The sequence below is a fragment of the Ursus americanus genome, chromosome 23 (assembly GCF_024610735.1).
Source record: "Ursus americanus isolate L20-20 chromosome 23, mUrsAme1.1.p, whole genome shotgun sequence".
Classification (NCBI taxonomy): domain Eukaryota; kingdom Metazoa; phylum Chordata; class Mammalia; order Carnivora; family Ursidae; genus Ursus; species Ursus americanus.
This window is the reverse complement of record NC_142149.1, coordinates 13,595,954-13,612,369: the sequence shown is the minus strand read 5'-3', so window position 1 is coordinate 13,612,369 and position 16,416 is coordinate 13,595,954. Positions and strand designations below refer to the sequence as shown.

Genomic DNA, 16,416 nt, shown 5'->3' with positions numbered 1-16,416 from the left:
CTCGATCCCATAACGCCAGGATCACGCCCTGAGCCAAAGGCAGATGCTTAACCGCTGTGCCACCCAGGCGCCCCCTAGGCAGGTTTCTTAACCTCTGTTTCATCATATGAGAAATGGGAATGATTATAGTATCCACCTCATTGGGTTGTTATGAGTATTAAATAAGAGAATGCACAGAAGGAGCCCAGTACAGTGCCTGAAACTCAGCCGACACTTAATAAAGTTTAGTGATAATGACACTGTCATGAATTTTTATTATTTATTATTTTATTAATAGGAGAACACTGAAAACTGTGTGGAAAGTAACACAGAACAGCCCAATGTTACTATTCAGGCCTCAGTACCTGCCTGGCTCGGTTGGTTAAGCGTCCAACTCTTGATTCTGGCTCAGGTTATGATCTCAGGGTCTTGAAACCAAGCCCCACCTCAGGCTCTGTGCTCACTGGGGATTCTGCTTCTCTCCTTCTCCCCCGTACCTCCCCCCCAACTTGCTCTTTCTCTCTCTGTCTCTTTCAAATAAATAAATAAGCCTCAAAAAATAAATGAACAAACAAAAAATGCAAAGAGTAAAAGGGTACCTGGGTGGCTCAGTCAGTTAGGCGTCTGACTTTGGCTCAGGTTGTGATCTCAGCGTCCTGGGATCGAGCCCCACATTGGGCTCCACACTCAGTGGGGAGTCTGTTTCTCCCTCTGCACCTCCCCCTGCTAGTGCTCTCTCTCTCTCTCCTAAATAAATAAATAAATAAAATATTTTAAAATTTTAAAAAAGAATACTCAGGCTTCAGGTGTGGATTCAGCCCTGGGACAATCACATAGGAGCCTCACCTGCCTCATTTGTTCCCTCTCTGAGCCTTAGTTTTCTCAGCTGCAAAACAAAAGTAAAAATAGTACTTAGGATTTTTTTTTTTTTAAGATTTTATTTATTTATTTGACAGAGATGAGACAGCCAGCGAGAGAGGGAACACAAGCAGCGGGAGTGGGAGAGGAAGAGCAGGCTCCCAGCAGAGGAGCCCGATGTGGGACTCGATCCCACAACACCGGGATCATGCCCTGAGCCGAAGGCAGAAGCCCAACCACTGTGCCACCCAGGCGCCCCAGGAAGAAGCAGGCTCATAGTGGAAGAGCCTGATGTGGGGCTCGATCCCATAACGCCAGGATCACGCCCTGAGCCGATGGCAGACGCTAGGATTATTTTAAGGCTTAAATGAAAAACACACAGAAAGCATGTAACACAGAGCCTGGTATCATGGGAAATTCTCAAAAAAAGTTTCTCTTTTGATTATTGTCTTTGAAGTACCTGGAGATTAAAGCCCAACACTCCCCCCCCCCCCAGGAAGAACACTTTACCTCATGTCAGCCTGGAGCCCATCTCTGACTTCCCCTGTAACTGTTAGCTGGGGGAACAATCCATTTGCAGCACAGAAACTTAGATGTGTTTTGTTCTTTACATCCAAGCGTGTATTAGCAATGCACTTCTTGTGGAAAATAACTATTTTACTAATTATACAAGAAAAGAATTAGTAGACTCTCCTGATTTCAAAAACTAAAACATCATGGGGCACCTGGCTGGCTCAGGCGGTAGGGCGCGCAACTCTTGATCTTGGGGATGTGAGTTCGAGTCCCATGTTAGGCATAGAGCTTACTTTAAAAAAATTAATACATTATAAAATTCTGATTAAACCACAATGAGGCTATGTCACATCCACCAGGATAGTTGTAATTTAAGAAAAAAGGAGGGGGAGGGGCGTCTGGGTGGCTCAGAAGGTTAAGCATCTGCCTTCTGCTCGGGTCATGATCTCAGGGTCCTGGGATCAAGTCCTTCATTGGGCTCCCTGCTCAGTGGGGAGTCTGCTTCTCCCTCTCCCCTTGTCCCTCCCCCCACTCACGCACGTGCTCTCTCTCTCTTTCTCTGTCAAATAGATAAATAAAATCTTTAAAAAAAGAAAAAGAAAAGAAAAGAAAGGAGAGGGGATAACGAGTGTTGGTAAATACAGGGAAATTGGAACCCTTACGTATTTTTGTATAAAATGGTGCAGCAATGTTGAAACCACTTGGGTAATTTCATAAAAGGTTCAACATGACTTACCATATGATGCAACAGTTGTTCTCCTAGGTACACAGCCAAGAGAATTGAAAATTTACGTTCATGCAAAAACTTGTTACACAGATGTTCACGGTAGCATTACAATTGCCAGAAGGTGAAAACAACCCAATGTCCATCAACTAATGAATGGGTAATTTAAATGTAGTATAGCCATACGATGCAATATTATTCGGTCTTTAAAGAGAAGGAAATTATGATGCAGGCTACAACATGGATGGACTTTGAAGACATTATGCCAAGTGAAATGGGCAGACACAAAAGGACAAATAATGTATGGTTCTGCTTATATGACTTCTCTAGAGTAGTCAAATCCATCGAGACAGGAAGTAGAGGGGTGGTTGCCAGGGGCTGGGGGGGGAATGGGGAGCTAGTGTTTCAATGGGTATGGAGTTCCATTTGTGGAAGATGAAGAAGTTCTGGAGATGGATGGTGGTGATGGCTGCACAACAGTGCAAATGTACTGAATGCCACTGAATCGTATACTTTATTTTTTTTAAAGATTTTATTTTTAAGTAATCTCTACACCCAACATGGGGCTCGAACTCACAGCCCTGAGATCAAGAGTCACGTGCTCCACCAACTGAGCCCGCCAGGTTCTCCTGAACTGGGTACTTTAAAATGCCTAAAATGAGGGGCGCCTGGGTGGCTTAGTGGGTTAGGCATCCAACACTGGATTTTGGCTCAGATCATGATCTCAGGGCCATGAGATCAAGCCCCGAATCAGGCTGTGTGCTCAGTGGGGAGTCTGCTTGAGATTCTCGCTCTCTCTCTGTCTGTCTGCTCCTCCCCACCATGCTCTCTCTCTAAAATAAATAAATAAATCTTTAAAAATAAGTAAAATTTCTAAAATGCTATATGAATTTTATATTATGTATAGTTCTCCACGATTAGAAAAACTTATGCTTAGTGAAAGAGGCCAATCACTAAAAGCCACATATTACATGATTGCATTTACATGAAATGTCCACAATAGGCAAATTCATAGAAACAGAAAGTAGACGAGTGGTTGTCGGGAAATGAGAGAGGGGAGAATGGGGGAGTGACTGCCAGTGGTCACGAGGCTTCTTTTTGGGGGTGCTGAAAATGTTCTGGAACCAGATAGTGGTGATGTGGGGATGGCCGCACAACCTTTTGACTACACTAAAACCCACTGAATTGTACACTTATTTAAAAGGGTGAACTTTATGGTATGTGAATTATAGCAATAAAAATTAGTAAGAAAAATCATAAGTGGTGTAAGCAATGGAGAAAAAATCATAAATATATCTTAACTCGTCCTTTTTTTTTTTTTTAATTACTTTTTTGAGTGACCTCTATACCCAGAGTAAGGCTCAAACTTACGACCCTGAGATCAAGGGTTGCATGCTCCGCTGACAGAGCCCGCCAGCCACCATGACTTCAGCCTTCTTTAATAAGTTCTTCTCATCCTTTCAGCAATAAAGTTACCCTCAGCTGATAGGGTTTTTTTTTTTTTTTAAGTAAACTCTACCCCGAACATGGGGCTTGAACTTGCCACCCAGAGATCAAGAGTCACATGTTCTACTAAGACAGCCAGGCTCCCCTGATATTATTATCCATTAGTAAGGTTTCTAGTCCCTTTTCTAACATTTAGAGACAGACAGACAGACACAGACACAGAGAGACGGAGAAAAATACGCAAGGTGATTTGTGGGTTTTTCTTTGTGATTTTTATACTTTTCCAGTTTTTTTCTTTTACTGTGTCTGTGTTTCCACACCTTCCTTCCCCCGCCCCCCGCCCCTGCCATGGGCTTTCTTTCTGTCTCATTTGGACCCTGCTTCCATGACCTAGTTTTGTCTTTAATCAAATCTTCAGGAACCAGTTCATCACCATTAGAAATGATCTAACCAGCTTTATCTTGATCGTTGTTAAAAATCCTTTTTTATTTTTGGATAACGCAATCACAAAGTGAAGACTGTCACCATTCCTTTCGGCCAGTAAAAGACAACGCTTCTGAATGAAATATGAAAAGAACACATGCCAGCAGGTTTACCTTGACGGTAAAAATGACCGCGGCCGAAAGCGGCGCCCGCCAGACGGTTCTAGATTCGCCGTGCGCTCTGAGAGCCGTGGAAAATGTATCGCCCGGCATCTTGATAAGGAAATCAATTACTTACCTCATTCTGAGTGAAGGGAATGAAAAGATTAGAAAAAAATAAATAAATAACCCAAAGGGCAAGAATAAAACAAACTGGGAAGAGACGCACATTTCAAGCTCGTAGGGCTTTGCCTGGAAATAGTCTTGGGCTCCAACTATTGATGGTGATTTCTATCCCTTCGTTCCCGAGTCCTCCGAAGCCACCGGGAACACCCAGCCTGGAGAAGCCAGCTGCCGGCCTTCACAGCTTTGTCAGGACGGTGACAGAGTCGCCTCTGACCCCCCCCACCCCAGGCACACCGTTCAAGAATTCGCAGCCCCCCCTGGCCTGGCAGCAGAAAACAAATTTCGTTTCCAGGGGGGCAGCTACACACAAGCTTCTTTTCTGAACAGGGTTTCCATCACACGGTTTGGGCCCTCACTGCTCCCTGGAAAGTGCTGGCACATAGGAAGTGAAGCAAGTACAGTATTGCGAAGCCCCAGTGAATCCTCCTAACAAGTCATCTTCCCCAAGCAATACGGGACAGAATAGTTCGATTTCCCGACCGTCGAAAGCCCACCCCGAGTTACTGTAGGCTTCATCATCTCCTCACTCTTACACAGGCCGCTTTCTCAGCCAGGAAGCTATAAAGCCAAGTGTCTTAGGAGCTTCCAAATTTTATTAAACATTTATTTGCTTTACTCAAAAGTGAATATATGTTAGCTTGATCATAAAACGAACGACCTTTTTCTTAGGGGAAGAGAAGGGGTAGATGCAACGTGGGATTCATTTGCCAGCTGATGCTGAAGGCATAGAACAAATAAGAAGCTTCTAGGGTAATGCTCCCCACACCTCGGCTCGGATGGTGTATCCATGGATTGAGACTGGAAGGAAAGGCTCTGTTTTGCCCTGCCCTGGGAACACGCGCATGCACGTGCACACACACACGTGCACATGCGCACAGTGGATTGCCCTGAGGGCAGTCATGGCCAGGCTGGACCTCATTTCATAGGCTCTGCCCTCAGCCAGGGCTACCGCAGTCTTAAAGCACTCGCCACCCAGGACGGTGCCTTGCTTTGCTGACTCTCCACTTTCTGTCATGCTTAGAAACTAGAAGCAGATCACAGAGTAAGGAACGGAAGGCAGTCTTGCAGACATGCCTCAGCCTGTTTGCAAGGATCGGATCCCTTGGCCGGAACAGTGGCCCAGAGATGAAGAGACAGAACCCCTTCTAGCAAGGGGTCCCAGACTGTCTGTAGCTCTGCCTCCTTCCTGACCCCTCCGCTAAGGGACCCGGGGCTCCCTCTAACTAGGAAAGGGCTGGAAAGGGCTGGCCAGGGTGTTACTGGCTCCTCAGTCTAGCCCTGCTTGCAACCCTTTCCTTAAGGAGGTCACATGTATCTTTGCCCTTTAAACACTCAGAGTGCGTTTTGATCAGAAGAATTTTTTTCTTTAAGTTATATTTATTTAAGTGATCTCCTCACCTGATGTGGGACTCGAACTCACGACCCCGTGATCAAGAGTCACATGTTTTTCCAACTAAGCCAGCCAGTCGCCCCTTGATCAGAATTTTTAAAGTGTGTCTTGGAAGGATTCGTGGTAAGACCAGATTTGAAATGTTTTACAAAGAAACCGGGTTGTAGTATTTAAAACCCAGATCACTCTGGATCTGAGGGGATGGGATTTAAAAACAGATTTCAAGATGAGTCTTGAGCAGTTGGAAGATACGGCAGTGCTCCTAGGCTTGGGCAATGTCCTTGTCCTTTTCCAGGAGATGATGAAAGGGACCAGCCTTGGGGTACCTGGGATGTTCAGTCAGTTAACCATGGGACTCTTGATTTCGGCTCAGGTCGTGATCTCAGGGTCATGAGGTCGAGCCCTGCTTCTGGGGACTGCTTGGGATTCTCTCTCCCTCTCCCTCTCCCTCTGTGCCTCCGCCCCCTTCCCCTCACCCTCACTCTTTCTCTCTTTAAAAAAAAAGGGGGGGGGGGAGAAAGAAAAAGAAAAGGACCAGCCTAACCCTCTGGGTATCTTTCACTGGGTAACGTCCTCATCCCTTTGCCAGACCCGCCTGAGTGGGGTCCGGTGGTTCCAGACCAACAGCAGGGGCGCCACCTCCAGGCCAATCCTGAGAAGTGTAGTTTTGTGAGCCAGACCCTGGACACGTTCATTCTAGGCAGTATGTATCTGCAAGACGAAGGGCAAAGGGTCTGGGCTCCTGGGTTAGAACAACTTATCCCAGGCAATTAATTCTAGAATGGGGTTTCTTAGGGATCAAGAATCTGAACAGTCCATGCCCTGCTTTCCCATCCTGATTGCCCCAAGTGACCTCAGAAAAGAGATGGGATTCCATCTCTCCAGCCTCACTGTGTGTTTTCTTTCAGGGATTACTCTTTATTTCTAACATGTCCTTTACCTTCCTCCAAACCAGCCAAACCTTACATCCTCCAAGTCAACTCTTCCAACCTGTCCCAAGAAGTCCCCAGACTAAGTGACTTCTGCTCTGACGCGGTGTGAAGGAACCTATGATGGCTAATGCACGTGACTTGGGGCGGGGGGGGGGGGGGGGGGAGATGTTGCTAGCTACTGAGCCAGGCGGTGTGCAGGGAGGGGATTTCCCATCACCTGACAGCCAGCAGTGCCTGGAGCTCACTTGGTTCTGCTCCTATCTGATCAAAGTCTCCAAAGAGCTGGACATTCACATTTGCCAACTAAGCAGCCCAAACTGTCCAGCAGAGAGCCCGTCACATGAGCTGAGGATGGCAGGAAAGCCCCACCTCCAAAGCCCAACGGCCTGAGAACTTTGCGGTCACGCCAGCTTTGTTGCTGCAGGTCTAAGCAATTCTGCAGGACCATCACCAAGTTGCCTGGAATTCAAGTTCACCCAAACGTACAGAATGAACAGGACCCTCTTCCTTCCAAACAGCCATCCATGCCCTGGCAGCAGGATCCTGCATATCAGTGTTGAGATCAGACATGACACCACTCCTCGTGTCATCGAGGATCACTCAAAATCCTGAACATTATCGTTCAAGGGGACTTTTGGTGACCCTGTGATCTGGAAACTGCCCCTTAAGTCCATCATCTCTTGGGTCACAGGTACTCTGGCCGAGAATAAACAGCAGTGCTCCTAAAGATCAATGGCCGCCTTGATGCCCACGGCCATCACATCATCATGGTGGGAAGCTGGTACCCCAACTAGGGTGGCATTGTTCAGCCTCTAATCGGGACTTTACCACTGGATTCCTGGTAGAACACGTCAGTCAAGCTCTAGAGAACTCTATCTGCTGCTCCCTGCTCACCAGGAAACACAGCTGCACCACTGACCATAACTCTGCAAAATTTGCATACAGTTCACTACATTCCCGTGTCCACAATACACGGACACACACAACCTTTTAAATCACCAACCACCTTACCAGCAAGTGGTCAGGACCCCAAGGGCTTGCACCCTAAGGATGTGCACCAGAATCAGAATCAGAGGAGCTTTTAAAAAACAGAGGTCCCACCAGAAATAAACACTTATGTGGCCACTTGGTTTTCAACAATGGCATGAAAGCAAACCAGTGGGAAGAGGAGAGTGACTTCAACAAATATTGCTTGGAAACTGGATATCCATATGGAGGTAAAGAAACAAACCCCAGCCCCTTTACCTCACACATCATATATGAACATCAATCCACGATGGATCCTAGACCTAAGTATAAAAGCTAAACTTTAGGGGCACCTGGGCAGCTCTGTTGGTTAAGCGTCCGACTCTTGGTTTCTGCTAAGGTTGTGATCTCAGGGTCATGATCTCAGGGTCGTGGGACTGGGCCCCGTGTTGGGGTCCATGTTCAGCAGGGAGTCTAGTTGAGATTCTCCATCTCCCTCTCCCTCTGCCCCTCCCCTCCCACGTGCGTGTGTGCTCTCTCTCTCTCTCTCTCTCTCAAATAAATACATAAATCTTAAAGAAAAAAAAAAGCTAAAACTTTTACAGTTTTTAGAAGAAAACACAGAGGGGCACCTGGGTGGCTCAGTCAGTTAAGCATCTGCCTTTGGCTGAGGTCATGATCCCAGGGTCCTGGGATCAAGCCCCATGTTGGGCTCCCTGCTCAGCAGGGAGCCCACTTCACCCTCTCCCACTCCCCCTAATTGTGCTCTCTCTCTCAAATAAATAAATAAAATCTTGAAAAAAAAAAAGAAGAAAACAGAATATCTTCATCACTCAGATATAGGCAAAGGTTTCTTAGGATACAAAGCAACAACCATAAAAGAAAAAAATTAATAAATCAGACTTATCAAAATTTAAAACTTCTGCTTATCAAAAAACATCATTAAGAAAATGAATAGATGAAGGGCTCCTGGGTGGTTCAGTCAGTTAAGCTTCTGACTGCGGCCCAGGTCATGACCTCAGGGTACTGGGATGGAGTCCCACACTGGGCTCCCTGCTCAGCTGGGGGTGGGGGGGTCTGCTTCTCCTTCTTCCCTCTGCCCCTCCAATTCTTAAAAAAAGAAAGAAAAAAAATGAATAGATGAGCCATGGACTGAGTAAAAGTATTCTCAAAATGTATATCTGACAAAGGAAAGGTATCTGGGATATAAAAAGCATTCTTAAAACTCAATAATGAAAACAATCCAATTTTTAAAATAGGCAAGGGATTTGAAAAGACGCTTCGCGAAGACAGATGGATAGCCAATATGCACAGGAAAAAGCAGTCTCCGTCACTTGGCCATCAGGGAAATGCAAGCTGAAATCACAATGAGATACTTCCACCCTGCCACCGAAATGGCTAAAATTCAAGACTGAAAATACCAAATGTCGAAGAAGATATAGAGTAACCAAAGCTCTACATTTTGGGCGAAAGTTTAAAATGGCTCAGTTGGCAGGTGCCTGGGTGGCTCAGTCGTTGGGCGTCTGCCTTCGGCTCAGGCGTGATCCCGGCGTTCTGGGATCGAGCCCCACATCGGGCTCCCTGCTCAGTGGGGGTCTGCTTCTGCCTCCCCCTCAACCCCACCTCTCCACTCAAGGGCTCTCTCTCTCTCTCTCTCAAGTAAATAAATAAAATCTTCAAAAAAGAAAAAGAAAACGAATGGCACAGCTTTGGGAAAATGTGTGACAGTTCCTCATAAAATTAAACATCTACCTTACGACCCAGCACATCTATTCCCGTGTATTTACCCAAGAGAAATGAAAACCTGTGGCCACACACATACACAAAGTTGTACAGACATGTTTATGGAAGCTTTGTTTGTTTGTTTGTTTGTTTTCCTTTAAGTAGGCTCCGCAGCCAATGTGGGGCCGGCCTGAACGCAAGACCCCGAGATCAAGAGTTGCATGTCCTACCGACTGAACTCTCCAGGTGCCCCTAGAAAGGCATTTCTTCCGGCTCCTGCTTGAAACCAACAGCTTCAGCAAACTGCTGGCCTTGACTCAGGGCCAATGTAATTTACTTTGAAATGCATGAAAAATGAGGTGGGCTGATGGATGGAGAGACGGGTGGAGAAATGCACAGTCGCGTGATAAAACAAATAGTAAAATGTAAATTATAGAATCTTATGGTGGGTATATTGGTAATTACCACACAATTTTTTCCATTTCTCTGAGGCCACAGGAACACTAAACTAAATAGGCAATTTTTGTTTCTGCAGTGGCAAACATATGTGGATGTTTGTTATACGTCTGTCACCTTTCTGTTGTTGAAATAGTCCATAATAAAGACATTAATTAGCAGGTAAATCAATAAATGTCCCCTGGTGATTCTGACACCCGCCTGTGGGGCTGACAGCTCGGGTCTCCCAGAACGCTGAGGAGTTACACGGCACTTATCTGAAAGGCTGGACGGGAGGTTCCGATGGCTGCTGGGACAGAACGTCACAAACGTAATGGTTTACAATCACACACATCTGCTATCTCCCAGTTCTAGAGGTCCAGAGTCAGACATGGGTCTCCCCGGATTAAACTCAAGGTGTTGGCAGGGCTTCTTCCTTCGGGAGACTCTAGAGAATCAACTTCCTTGCCCTTTGCAGCTTCTAGAGGCCGCCTGCATTTTCTGGACTCATGGCCACTTCCTCCACCTTCAAAGCCAGCAACAGACCATCTTCAAATCTCTCACCGACTCTGGCTTTTCTGCCCCCCCTCTTTCACGCTGAAGGACCCCTTGTGATTCCACAGAGCCCACCCAGATAATTCAGGATGATGTTCTTGTTTTAAGGTCATCTGATTAGCGACCTAAATTCCCTTTGCAACCTTAACGCTCCCTGGCTATATAATGTAACATCATCACAGGACACCAGCATCTTTGGGGAGCCATCGTCCTGCCTACCGCAGGACTCTGCCCACACGGAAGTGGCTCCCGAGTAAGGGCAAGTACCGGGATTCCTGACACGCACGTGCTACCCAGCCTCGATGAAAATGGAAATGTCAGTTCTCACAAAGCCATGGCAATGCTCTCCATTCATGTGGCGCCCCCTCATCCTCCACTGCCCCAGCCTACCCTCCACACCCGCACAACCGGCCTGGACAAGTCAGAGGGGGCAAGTGTGACATGTGGGACAGGAAACGCTGAATCCCCACTGGCCCTGGGACCAACTCCACCATTTGGGGCTAACAAAAGGGTGTGAGATGGTAGACAGATGATTGGCCCCATCTCCCTGTCAAGAACTCCTCTGAGAAAGTGAAGACATTCCACCGGGTAATGAAGAGATGCGGTGCCCTGCTTAGGGGAGTTGGAAGGGTCCGGTGCCTGCCCTAGTTCTGGCCCTTTACTTGGCTAGCCCGGCCACCCCCAAAGCCAGCCCTGATCCTCTGACACCCGCAGGAAACCCGCCCCCACTTCCCCAGCTTGATCCTCATCTGCTCAAGCTTTTCTCTCCTCTTCCTAGTTCAGGACGTTGGTCCCATCTTCCTTCCTAGGTGTCTCCTCACGAATGTGAACCCCAGTCCTCCTGTGGAATTTTTGGCTCCTCCTCCTCCAGCTTCAGTGAGGGAGGACTCCTTGATTCAGGCTTCCAGTTCTGAGGACTCCACCTGGCCATCAGGGGCCAGGGAAGGTCTAAGCCCCAGCACCCCTGTAAGGAGTATGGAGAGAATTAAATCCTTTTGTGCTGGACATTTGTCATTTTATTTTTAAAGATTTTATTTTTAAGTAATCTCTCTACCCAACATGGGGCTCGAACTCACAACCCCAAGATCAAGAGTCACACGACCTACCAGCTAAGCCAGCCAGGAGCCCTGACATTTGTCATTTAACATTATTTGTGTCAGTGGGGTCCATTATACTGATACTCCATGTTTTGCTTTGTTGTATCTATGTTTTAAGCTTTTGGGACATTGCCAATCTACTGCTATTATAAATATCTCTGCAATGAACTTCTTTATTCAAATTACTTCGGTTTCCTTTTGGGTTATCTCCTTGGGACCAATTTGCAACCAAAAGATAATTGGGTTGAGGTATTCATTTGTTCCTTCTTTGAGGCACATCCCTTTTCACTGGGAACATCCCCCTCCATTTTATGGTTCTAATGTGCTTTCAAGCAAAAGTCCCCACCTGTCCTGTCCCAAGGGTGGGTGTTTGAGCCAATTTGCTCATGGTAGATTAGTAACAACAAACCACCAGTCTCAGTGGTTTAACGCAGTAAGAGTTTATTTCTTGGTTATATCATTGCTTGATAAAGGTTTTTGGGAGGTGGAGGGGGCAGGACATGGGGAGGCTCTTTTATGAGCAGAAATCCAGATATAAGGTCCTTCCTTTTAGTGTCTTCAGGGTTCTCTAAGGCTTCTTGGGGGCCTTTCCACTAGACCTGTGCATGCATCAACCATTAATGAGCAGAGAGTAGGAAGACTGGGAGACGGAGTACACTCTAGGAGCCAGCTCCAAAGCTGTACACCTCACTCCTGCCGTATTTCATTGGCCAGAACTAGTCACATGCTTCCACTGGACGTGAAGGCACGTGAGAAGTGTAGTCTTCTGAGCCCAGGAAGAAATGAAACAGAGGCCAACACACAGCATTGTCTTTGCCAATGAGAGCACTTCATACTTGAACGTGAGATTGTCCAATAATGGGCATATGCCTAGGTAGTTTATCTGAATTATTCTGGGGGATTGCTATGGATCCTGGGAGTCTTTCTAAGGACGAGAGCTATGCAGCTTTTGCTAACATGGAGGTGGCAGGACTTCTTTCCCAGCAGAGCAAGTGAGGAAGGCTGCTGGAAAACAAAGCCAGGGGCACGGAGAACCAAGGAGCTCAAACCCCTGGGAGGTGCTTTGAGCTCTTGGATCCAAGATCAACTCTTCTGGATAAATTCCCTTTGCTTGAGCCAGTCTGCGTTGGGTTTCTGTCACCTACAACCAAAGGAGTCCTGACTAATAACACATAGGTCAAGGGATAAAAAGATTTAATAATGTTTGAAATATATTTCTAGAATGTTCTCTAAAACATCCTTGACATCGTGTAATGCAGCTTGTTTCCCCAATTTTTGTTTTTATAACTTACATTTTTTAAGCAAACCTTAATGTTGTTGTATTCAAATGTTTTATTGCTGGAAGAGTGGAGTCTTTTTTCACAGTTTACATGCTGTGTTTCTTGGGTTTATCTCTTCTAACCATATGTTAAAGATATTGACTTTATAAGTCTGGATAAAAGCAGTTTTATGAATCTTACCTTCCTTATGTATTGTGAAGGGTGACCTCTTACTGGCTACATCCATCATATAGAAATGTGCACAGAGCCTTACGTGGGTGGTTGTAGCAGGAATGTCTCTATTCTCTCAACAGAAATTTATGGCTTATTATGAGAGTTGGTACAGCACAAGGGTTGAGAGCAGAGGCCTTGAGGCCAGACTTCCTGGGCTCAAACTCTGGTCTATGTATTACCAGCTATGTCACCTTAGCAATAACATTGAGCCCCTCCTCAGCTCCCAAACGCAGACAACACCTACCTTGCAAGTTTGGTTGTTTTTTGTTTCTCCTACGAGGTTTTTTATGAGGATTGGATGAGGTAATGCATATAGAATGATCAGAACAGTAACTAGCTTCAGGAAATACTCATTAAGATGCTGTTTTGGGGGGGGGGCTCCTAGGGGGCTCAGTCAGCTAAGTGTCTGCCTTTGGATCAGGTCATGATCCCAGAGTCCCAAGATCGAGCCCCACATCAGGCTCCCTGCTCAGTGGGGAGTCTGCTTCTCCCTCTGCCTGCCATTCCCCCTGCTTGTGTTATCTCTCTCTGGCTCTCTCTCTCAAATAAATAACTAAAATATTTTTTTAAAAAGATGCTGTTTTGGGGGCACCTGGGTGGCTCAGTTGGTTAAGCAACTGCCTTTGGCTCAGGTCATGATCCCAGGGTCCTGGGATTGAGTCCCACGTTGGACTCCCTGCTCAGTGGGGAGCCTGCTTCTCCCTCTGCTTCCCCCCTATCCCCTCACCAATTGTTTTCTCTCTCCCGCTCATAAATAAATAAATTTTTTTTAAAAGATGCCGTTTTTGTTAATATTATTACTGAGCACCTAGAGTGTGCCAAATATTGGCCTGGGCACTTGCGATATAGCAGCAAAGAAACCAGATAAAACTCCTGATTGCCCTATGGAGCTTACATTCTTTTTTTTTTTAAGTCGGCTCTATGCCCAGTGTGGGACTTGAATTCACAACCCTGAGATCAAGAGCTGCATGCCCTACCAGCTGAGCCAGCCAGGTACCCCTGGAGCTTACCTTCTAAAATAGACTAATTAAATAAGGGAAATATAGGTGATTAATGCAGTGGAGGGAAATAAAGCAGGGAAGGAGAGCTAGAGTAATGGGGAGAGATGACATTTTATAGAGGATGTTCTGATAAAGGCATCACTGAGAAGGTGACAGTCAAGTACGCACCTGAGGAAAGGGAAGAAATGAACCTCATGGCTACCTGGGAGAAGGGCAGAGGGAGAGGCAAATGCAGAGGCACTAAGGAAGGGACAGACCTAGACACACTGCCCTCCATGCTGGTTGGAATTAAGTGAGTGCTAGGAGAAGTCAAGGCAAGGGGGAGGGATGGGACTGGATCACGTGGGGCCTTGATGGCCTTCTTTGCAACACCTTTGGATTTTGCTCAGAATACGATGGGAGCCACTGGAGGGTTTTGAGCCAGGGAGTGGCCTCAGATGGCATGTTTTAAGGGTGCCACTCTGGCAGAAGCAGAGACTAGCTAGGAGGCTACTCAATAATCCAAGTGGAAAAGGATGGTGACAATGTGGAACAGGCTGCCAGCAGTGAAACCAGCAGAGTGGAGTCAGAGTCCAGATATATACCGCAGATAGAGAGGACAGGATTTGCGGGTGGATAAGATACAGGGAGAAAGAGAAAGACAGTCTTCAAGGATAACTCCGAGGGGTGCCTGGGTGACTCAGCTGGGTAAGTGTCTGACTCCTGATCTCAGGGTTGTGAGTTCGAGCCCCGTGTTGGGTTCCATACTGGGCATGGAGCCTACTTTAAAAAAAAAAAAGGTTTCTTAAAATAAAGAAATACAGAGGCACCTGGGCGTCTCAGTCAGTTAAGCATCTGCCTTTGGCTCAGGTCATGTTCTCAGGGTCCTGGGACTGAGCCCCGCATTAGGTTCTCCACTCAGTGGGGAGCCTGCTTCTCCTTCTCCCTCTGTGATCTCTCTTGCTCTTGCTCTCTCTGAAATAAATAAAATCTTAAAAAAAAATTCACATCTTAAAAAAAAAAAGAAAGAAATAGAAACGGATGGCTCCAAAGTTTTGACCTGAACAACTAAGAGAGTTCCATTAGCTGATGTGGGGAAGACTGGGGAGGAACAGGTTAGGGAAGAAGATCAGAGTTTAATCTCAGAGTTGATCGAAGTAACTACTAGTTCTGTGTTTATTCTTTGTTACATTTGTGCCAACTTTCATATAGCATGAGTGATAACTATTTATGGTTAGTCATATTTGTTGTAAATAAAACCTTTGTCTCGGTATTTTTCCTATGACACTGGTTTTGTTGATCTTTCAGAAAGCAGAGGACTGGGAACCTTCACAACACTGTCTAGGTCCCAGTGATGTTTCTGAGGGCTTTGAAGTTCTACTATTCTGTGTCCTTTTCCTGTTACCCACTAAGGGAATTTTTTTTTAAGTAATATCTACACCCAAGGGGGGGTTCGAACTCACAACCCCAACATCAAGAGTCTCATGATCTATTGACTGAGCCAGCCAGGCACCCCGGAGATTCTTTTATCCGCGCAAACGGGGTTAAGTTTGGTGAACTTGCCACTCCTAAGCCCTGTGTATCATAAAATGCACCAGAAGGGGGCGCCTGGCTGGCTCAGGAGGTAGAGCCTGTGATGTTCGACCTCCTGGCGGTGAGTTCCAGCCCCCATGTTGAGTGTAGAGATTACTTTAAAAAGGTAAATAAAGCAAGATGCACCAGAGGATGATGAAAAAGAGCACGTTATTACGATTAGAAATAAAGCTCTAGAAACTGTTGGCTTTGACTTCACTATAAAACTGCGAAGATAAAGGGGACTGACGGTAGATCTGACCTTTTCGGTTTAACCTCAGTGTAGTTTTAAAGTCCCATGAATAGGAGGTCAAATATGTCAGATAATATTTATTACTGGCTTTTAACCAGTGTCCCATGGAGATGTTTTGGCAGCAGGGTGCTGAAAGGATAGGCTCCCAGGGTCACTCTGTGTGTCCAAGGGCAGCTCACTCATAAATTACATGGACACTGTCCTATATATAAAGCCTCTGAATATGAAGGACTTCATATGAAACAAGTTTCTGCCATTTAAAAAAACTGTGAAAATAACGTGGCTCCATATTATTTCAAGAATTAGGGTCATAGTGCGGGGCGCCTGGATGGCTCAGTCCATTGAGCATCTGACTCTTGATCTCGGCTCAGGTCATGATCTCAGGGTCGTGGGATCAAGCCCTGTGTCAGGCTCCACGCTCAGTGCAGAGTCAGCTTGTCCCTCTCCCTGTGCTCCTCCCCCCTCACTCACGTGCTATTTCAAATAAGTAAATAAATAAAATCTTATTAAAAAAAAAAAGAACTAGGGTCACAGTCACATGCCCTATCTCCCCAACCAGTGCTGGTTTATAATGGCTAAATTTGAGAAATATGTCCTTTCTTTGAGGGGTTCTTCTATATCCAAAGTGAAGTTAATTCCTAAATGTTTATTGGTTGATTTGCATTCACTATTGTCTATGGGACCTTTTCCTCCCCCCTAATTTCCAGCAATGGACTCCTACGACCTGAAATCTT

At 46.1% G+C, this 16,416-nt stretch overlaps 1 non-coding gene across 1 annotated transcript; it reads right to left on the bottom strand.

Moving 5' to 3' along the window:
* Nucleotides 1-9,516: 9,516 nt before the first annotated feature.
* LOC123803272 (small nucleolar RNA SNORA2/SNORA34 family) lies at nucleotides 9,517-9,624 on the bottom strand. Its single transcript, XR_006782807.1, has one exon. It is a non-coding gene; the product is annotated as a small nucleolar RNA SNORA2/SNORA34 family (small nucleolar RNA).
* Nucleotides 9,625-16,416: the final 6,792 nt, after the last annotated feature.